The sequence below is a fragment of the Sinocyclocheilus rhinocerous genome, unplaced genomic scaffold (genome assembly GCF_001515625.1).
Source record: "Sinocyclocheilus rhinocerous isolate Xijiao unplaced genomic scaffold, SAMN03320098_v1.1 scaffold3657, whole genome shotgun sequence".
In the NCBI taxonomy this organism is placed as follows: Eukaryota; Metazoa; Chordata; class Actinopteri; order Cypriniformes; family Cyprinidae; genus Sinocyclocheilus; species Sinocyclocheilus rhinocerous.
Window position 1 is genome coordinate 1 of NW_015665807.1, and position 6,057 is coordinate 6,057.

General features: G+C 41.3%; 1 pseudogene; it reads right to left on the reverse strand.

The window, feature by feature from the left end:
• Positions 1–3,150: 3,150 nt before the first annotated feature.
• LOC107731492 (uncharacterized) lies at positions 3,151–5,258 on the reverse strand (annotated as a pseudogene).
• Between the last annotated feature and the right edge of the window lie 799 nt (positions 5,259–6,057).

Below are 6,057 nucleotides of genomic sequence, written 5' to 3' on the forward strand. Positions count from 1 at the left end.
GAAATTGGTACCGAGAACCGTGGATTTTCACTGGTATTGGTACCCAATACTGAAATTTTGGTACCGTGACAACACTAATCTATATTTATCTTTTTCATTTTTTTGTTCTTTATTTAAAAAAAAAAAAACAACAACAAAAAACAAACACTAGCTTTCTATTTTTTCTATTCTATCTACTTGTTTTTCTTTGTTTGTGTGTGTGTGTGTGTATAATATATATGTATGTGTATATACATATATACACCTTGCTACGTGTACTGCGTTAGGCTAACTGAGACTTGTCATTTGCACTTATATATTGTTGCTCTTTTGTTAGTTTTGACTGCTTTTATTGTCCTCATTTGTAAGTCGCTTTGGATAAAAGCGTCTGCTAAATGACTAAATGTAAATTACCAGTAATATTGTTAACATGCTATTTCAAAAGGCAAAATGTACAACTCAACACTTCATTGAATATATTTAATTGTGTTTGGGCTTTTGTAATGTATTGTTGATGATCATATCATCAGATGCATTGCTTTGCTTAACTGTTGCAGAAATGAGAGCAAACCCAACCTGCACTTGAGGCTGGAGAGCTGGTGGAGACATTGTGGAGAAAGTCCATCTTAAGTGGCTAAAGGTAGCCCTTTTGTACCAAAGAACATCTGGCATGTTCTGCATCTCAACCTGTTGTTCAGCACTCTTCACTTCCAGCTTCTGCTCCTTCCACCCAAAGCTCACACTGTTAGCCAGCCACAGCACATGATGGTGGGTTTTTATATCTGAGTTTTTAGATGTATCCTTGACTTAGTTCTTTGCATGGTTAAACGTAATTATGATTAACATTTACAATTTTGTAAAAAATTGCACTAACAGACAAGATGAATGTCAATGGAGCTACAGTTGGGACCATAGCCTGGATCACCCATGTGGACAACACACACATGGACAGTTTCTCAAACTACGATGTTCACAGGTACAGTAACTTGCTTTGCAAATAAAATTTATTAAACAACAGCTATTTTTGCTTAAATGAGGGGCGTATGCCCCTATATATATTTATTTATATATTTATGTATATAAATTCTTGATATGTAGTAAAGCTTGACCGTAAGAAATGGAGATGAAGTCACAGAGTGGAAATGAAATCTGTCCCAAAGACATAACCTTAAATAAAATTAAATAACAGGATTGCATGTGGAAATGAAATGGTTTAATTTAATTCTCTCTGTTGCTTATGCTCATTAGTCTCGTAAAGCTGTTGTTCACCAGGTTGATGCTCAGGGATTTTAACAAGATCCACTCTCAAAAGTCTCTAAATTCTATTAACATTTACATTTATTTCACTATTAATTGTCATTTACCTACTTACAGCTCTGTAGAAAGTTATTTATCTCTGTGAGTGATTGTGATACCATTCATGTGCAAGTTTTGCATAAAAACATAGAAATTCATGAGGCAAAATACTCACTTACACAAACATGTTCAAAAATTTGTCAGGCAACAATGAGAGACTTGATCATTAGCTGCAGACCTTTTTCAATTATTTACTCCATTTGAAAATATTACATTGTCAATTTATTTTGCTTATTGTTAATATTAATATTATTGCTGTAGCTGTTTTTAAAAAGACATGCTGTTTTCATTGTAATGATATGACAATGAAATTGAACAAAAACAGAGCAGCTGCCATGTTCAGCAGCATGAATGATCTGGTGGTTCGTTTTCAATAGGCGGCACCTCATGACACTGACGGCCAGCTGCTCTGTGCGCTGTTAATGGCAAATTTTTCTGCCTGCATTTTCATGTGGGATGAGGGAGATGTGGCCCTTTTGCAGGAAACAAATATAGGAGGGAGCTGTAGCAATGCAAGGGCAAGCAAAGAATGAAGTCAAGAGGGCACAAACAGAATGTTTCTCTAGTTTTACACCTTTGTCTTATCTGAACATACCAATAAGTAAATATTCTCAAGGACTTGAGCTTTCAAGTGAGCTTAATTGTCATTCTGCTTAATCTGCTATGTGTAAAGATATACAAAGAAACAAAACGTGTCTCACATGAGCACTGTGCTGCATGTGTAAACATGAAAAAACATAAAGAAATATATAAACATATAATCTATATGAACTTACATATATAACACATAGCCCGTATAAATATATAACTTATAAATATGGTCTATATAAACTCACAATTGGGGTAAGTTTTCTCACTTTTATTTCACCTCTATATCTAAGGCCGATATGGATAAGGACTACTCACTGGATGCTTATAAATCACAATGTGAGTCTGCCTTAGTCAGGGCCTGTGCAAATAGCCACACTTGCGGTCTTGCACTTGTCCACTTGTTTACTTGCATGATGTATTTCCTGTATTTGGCCCAAGTGTTCAAGTGGGTGTGAAGACTGCAACTGTGTGAAGAACTTTTGATTGCCTGATGGGACACACTTATGGCGCTTTTCCACTGCATGGTACGGTTCACTTTTGGGGGGTTTTCCACTGGGTACAGTACCTGGTACTTTTTTTAGTACCACCTCGGTTGGAGTTCCAATTGTAAATCTGGAAGTGTTTACAGAGCTTTATTTTGTTTGTATTTTGTTTTCCAGCATGACTGCTGTCAGTATATGCAAAAGATGTCCTGATATGGCTTCTGGAACTAAAGGCAAGAGTGACTTTCATCTATGGCCCCATCCTAAAGATGGACTCCACCAAAAGGTAAGATGACTCAGTTGACATTTTGGGTAATTTAATTTTTTTCCATTGTAAACAGACAGATTCTGGACTTTCGATATTAATACTTCTTTTTGTCCAATTTTAGGTCACAAAGAACCTTGCTGGTGAGGCTGGTGGCACAGCAATATGGGACACAGACATAGGCAGTAAGTTTAGGCAGGTCCTTGTGTGTCCTCACGAAAGCAGAAGGTTCCTCATCTGCTCTAGACTGGTGCAGTGCTCCTCAACAACTACTGCTCTCCCATGGGTAATTGCAGAGCAGCTGCCAGCTGCAATGTTTGATGAATGGGACAAAGTGTTTTTTTTTTGTTTTGTTTTTTGCATCGTTTGCAGTAGGCAGTAGTGTCGATGATGGACCAGGAAGTTGTATGGCCTCTGCCTGCTGCTGAATGGGTTCTGGGGAAGCGAAGCTGAGCTCCATGATTCCGAGGGGCTTACCATCCAAGTCCATATCCTAAAACCCCTCATCACTCTCCAGATCACTCTCCAGGTCTTCATCATGAATCCCATCTGGAATATCAGGATCTGCACTGAAGTGTTCCTCAAAAGGTTTATTTGTTTGGGAATACAAGTATTCCACACCAATGAGTTCACCTGTAGACATTCAAAGTGTGATGAACACATGGGTGAAATACAGGTGTCACAGCTACTACACAAAAGTGTCATGTGTGCACAAACATGTTACCTGTGTATTCGCCAGGGCTGGTGTAGTCCTCTGCCAAATTAAAGCCCATAAATTGCTGGCTCAGGATGTTGGCGTACTGCTGCAGTTGGCCACCGTAGCAGATATCCTTTCTGCTGCCACCTTCAACGGTAGCAACCACACGAGCCTCATTCCATTGTACAAGCACTTCCAGCAGGTATATCTGAAAGTGAATGTCACTTGCACTTGTTCCTGAAAAGGCAGGCAGAAAGAAGTTGGCACCATGAACAAACAACTTGCATTGTTTAGGGAAAATGCATACCTGGCACAAAGCGATTTAGGTGCAGGTGGAAGGACTCCAAGGACATTGAGCCATGTGCACGGCGATACTGGTGCAGAATGACCCCCTCTTTGGTCACCTGCACTCTTCCTGTACAGCTGCACACCTGGTGGGTCCTGGATACAGTCAATGTGGCGCTGCTGTGACCGCCAGATCTCTTTCATCCTGTCCTTGTCAAAGAGCCTGGCTCGCATTGTGTCCATTCCTCCATGAAGTCCTTTAGGAGCTGTTCGATCAGCTTCTTAGTCTCCTGGGCCCCACGAGTGTGGCGACGACAGTGCCTTGCCAGCTCTTTAGTGGTGGGCTTGCAGCAGCTGGCCTCCTTCAACCTCTTAACATCACCAGCATCCCACTCGAAGATGCAGGCCGAGGCGTCACATGGAGGGGGTGTACAGCGGGTGGCTGTCCGTGGTGACCCAAACTGCGATGCGCTACATGAAATGCCACACATCCAGCCTGACCACCAGCTGGTCCCACTCGCTAAACATTGCTGCCGCCTTGCTTTTACCTCCTGAGTAGCAGCAGTCCAGGCTCCACATAAAGGACTTGCGGAGAAGCTTCTCCAGCTCGGCGGTAGCAATCCACAAGTCCAGAACACATGGGAAGCAGGCCCTTTCCCTCTCCTTCTGTGAGGACACGCATGAGGACTTGTCCAATTTCGTTCCCCACATCTGTCACCCACACAACGGTGCCAGCAGCATCACCAGCTAGTTTCTTGGTGACCTAAAGTACACGATGAGAAGTATTATCAAAGAAACAAGACATTTTTATTTTACAATGAAAAATAACACTAAATGTAACCCTAAATCAGGTGTTACGTTTTTGGCTGAAATCATCTTTAAGATGGAGCCATAGAAAGAGGTGACAGGGGCCTTTAGTTCAGGAAGCCGTTTCAGTACGTCTTTAGCTTACACTGACAGCAGCCAAGATGGAATACGCACAGGCACCATCTGTGGCAGCGGGGCAAAAAGACTGCTGAGATCAGTGTTCTGGGTCACAAAATTCCTCAGCACAGACAGGTGCATTGTTGACTGGCCCAGGAAATGTTCTTTATGCCTGAGGCACAGGTGCCTGTACAGAGCTGTGGCACTGTTCCCCAGCGTGCGCCCCTGCATCAATCTCACAACCTCCCTATCACAGGACAACCTATAGATAATAAAGAAGACCATAGCACAATGTCAGACTATTAAGTGTGTGCGTATTATGTTAAGGAACTTAAAAATACCTTATACCTGTAGGTTAGGACTGCAGGAAATTGTTCACAGTGGCTGGGATCCAACTGGTCCAGGATGTTTCGTAACCAGGCTGCCAGCTTCTTTTTACAGGACCGGCATTCAGTCGCATAAAGTACCACCCATTTAGGTCCAAGACCCTCCGGACAGTCTTGTACATGCCGGAAGCTGTTAGCTGGATCCCAAGGCGATGGCATTTGGGCTGGAAGCACAGCAGCTTGAATGGCCACATGCGGTAGGGAACCCAGAGGAACAGCCTGCTGTGAAAGAAGACTGTTCCTCCCTTACTACTAACAAACCAATTGAATTGCGCTGATGCCCAGTTTAATTTAAATGTTATTTATTCTGCCAATGAGATTCGTTTTAACATTCAATGAAATTGGCCAGACATGTTCATTGGTCCTTTGGAAGTGACGTCATGTCGCATCAATTACCACAATGCACAGCACCTTGACCTGGACCTGAGAGAAATTAAAACAATCAGTGGAAGAAAATGGAGGAACATGATTCAGCTGTGAATACAGTCCAAAATCAGCTACAGGATCAAGAGCACCCGTGGCTGTACCTTAGAAAATTATTTTCTTGTAGTGTTATTAGTAAGGATTCATACAAGATGAAATGTATCCTTTGTCTCCCACTCACCAAGGAAATATCTGCCTTCAAAAGTTCGCCATCAAGCTTAAAGAAGCTTATTGATGTACGTTAGTTTTTTGTTTTACTGCTACTTTTTTTTTGCACGTTTTGACCTTGACTGGCAAGCCGCTTATCTGTGTAGTAGACCTATGTTCGCTAATGCATGCGATTGATGATATAAGGCTTGCATAATAAAATGTTAGGAATGCATAATTTATAACTAAATGCATAACTAAATTATTTGTTATGGTAATTGTCTGCAATCTGTGGCAGTTGAGGGTTTTGGCAACTTTGGCGCCTATAACGTTAGCTGTATTGCTTTGAATCATCATCATTATTGTCCCAAGATCTCATTGTGGTTGAATTCATGCGCAAGAGAAGATATCCATGAATTGCATGCCCAAGCGAGAAAATGTGTTTCTGCAACAAGATCTGGATTACCGAAAATCACATTGTATTTAATGCAAAACTAATGCAACTAAATCATTACAAATGAC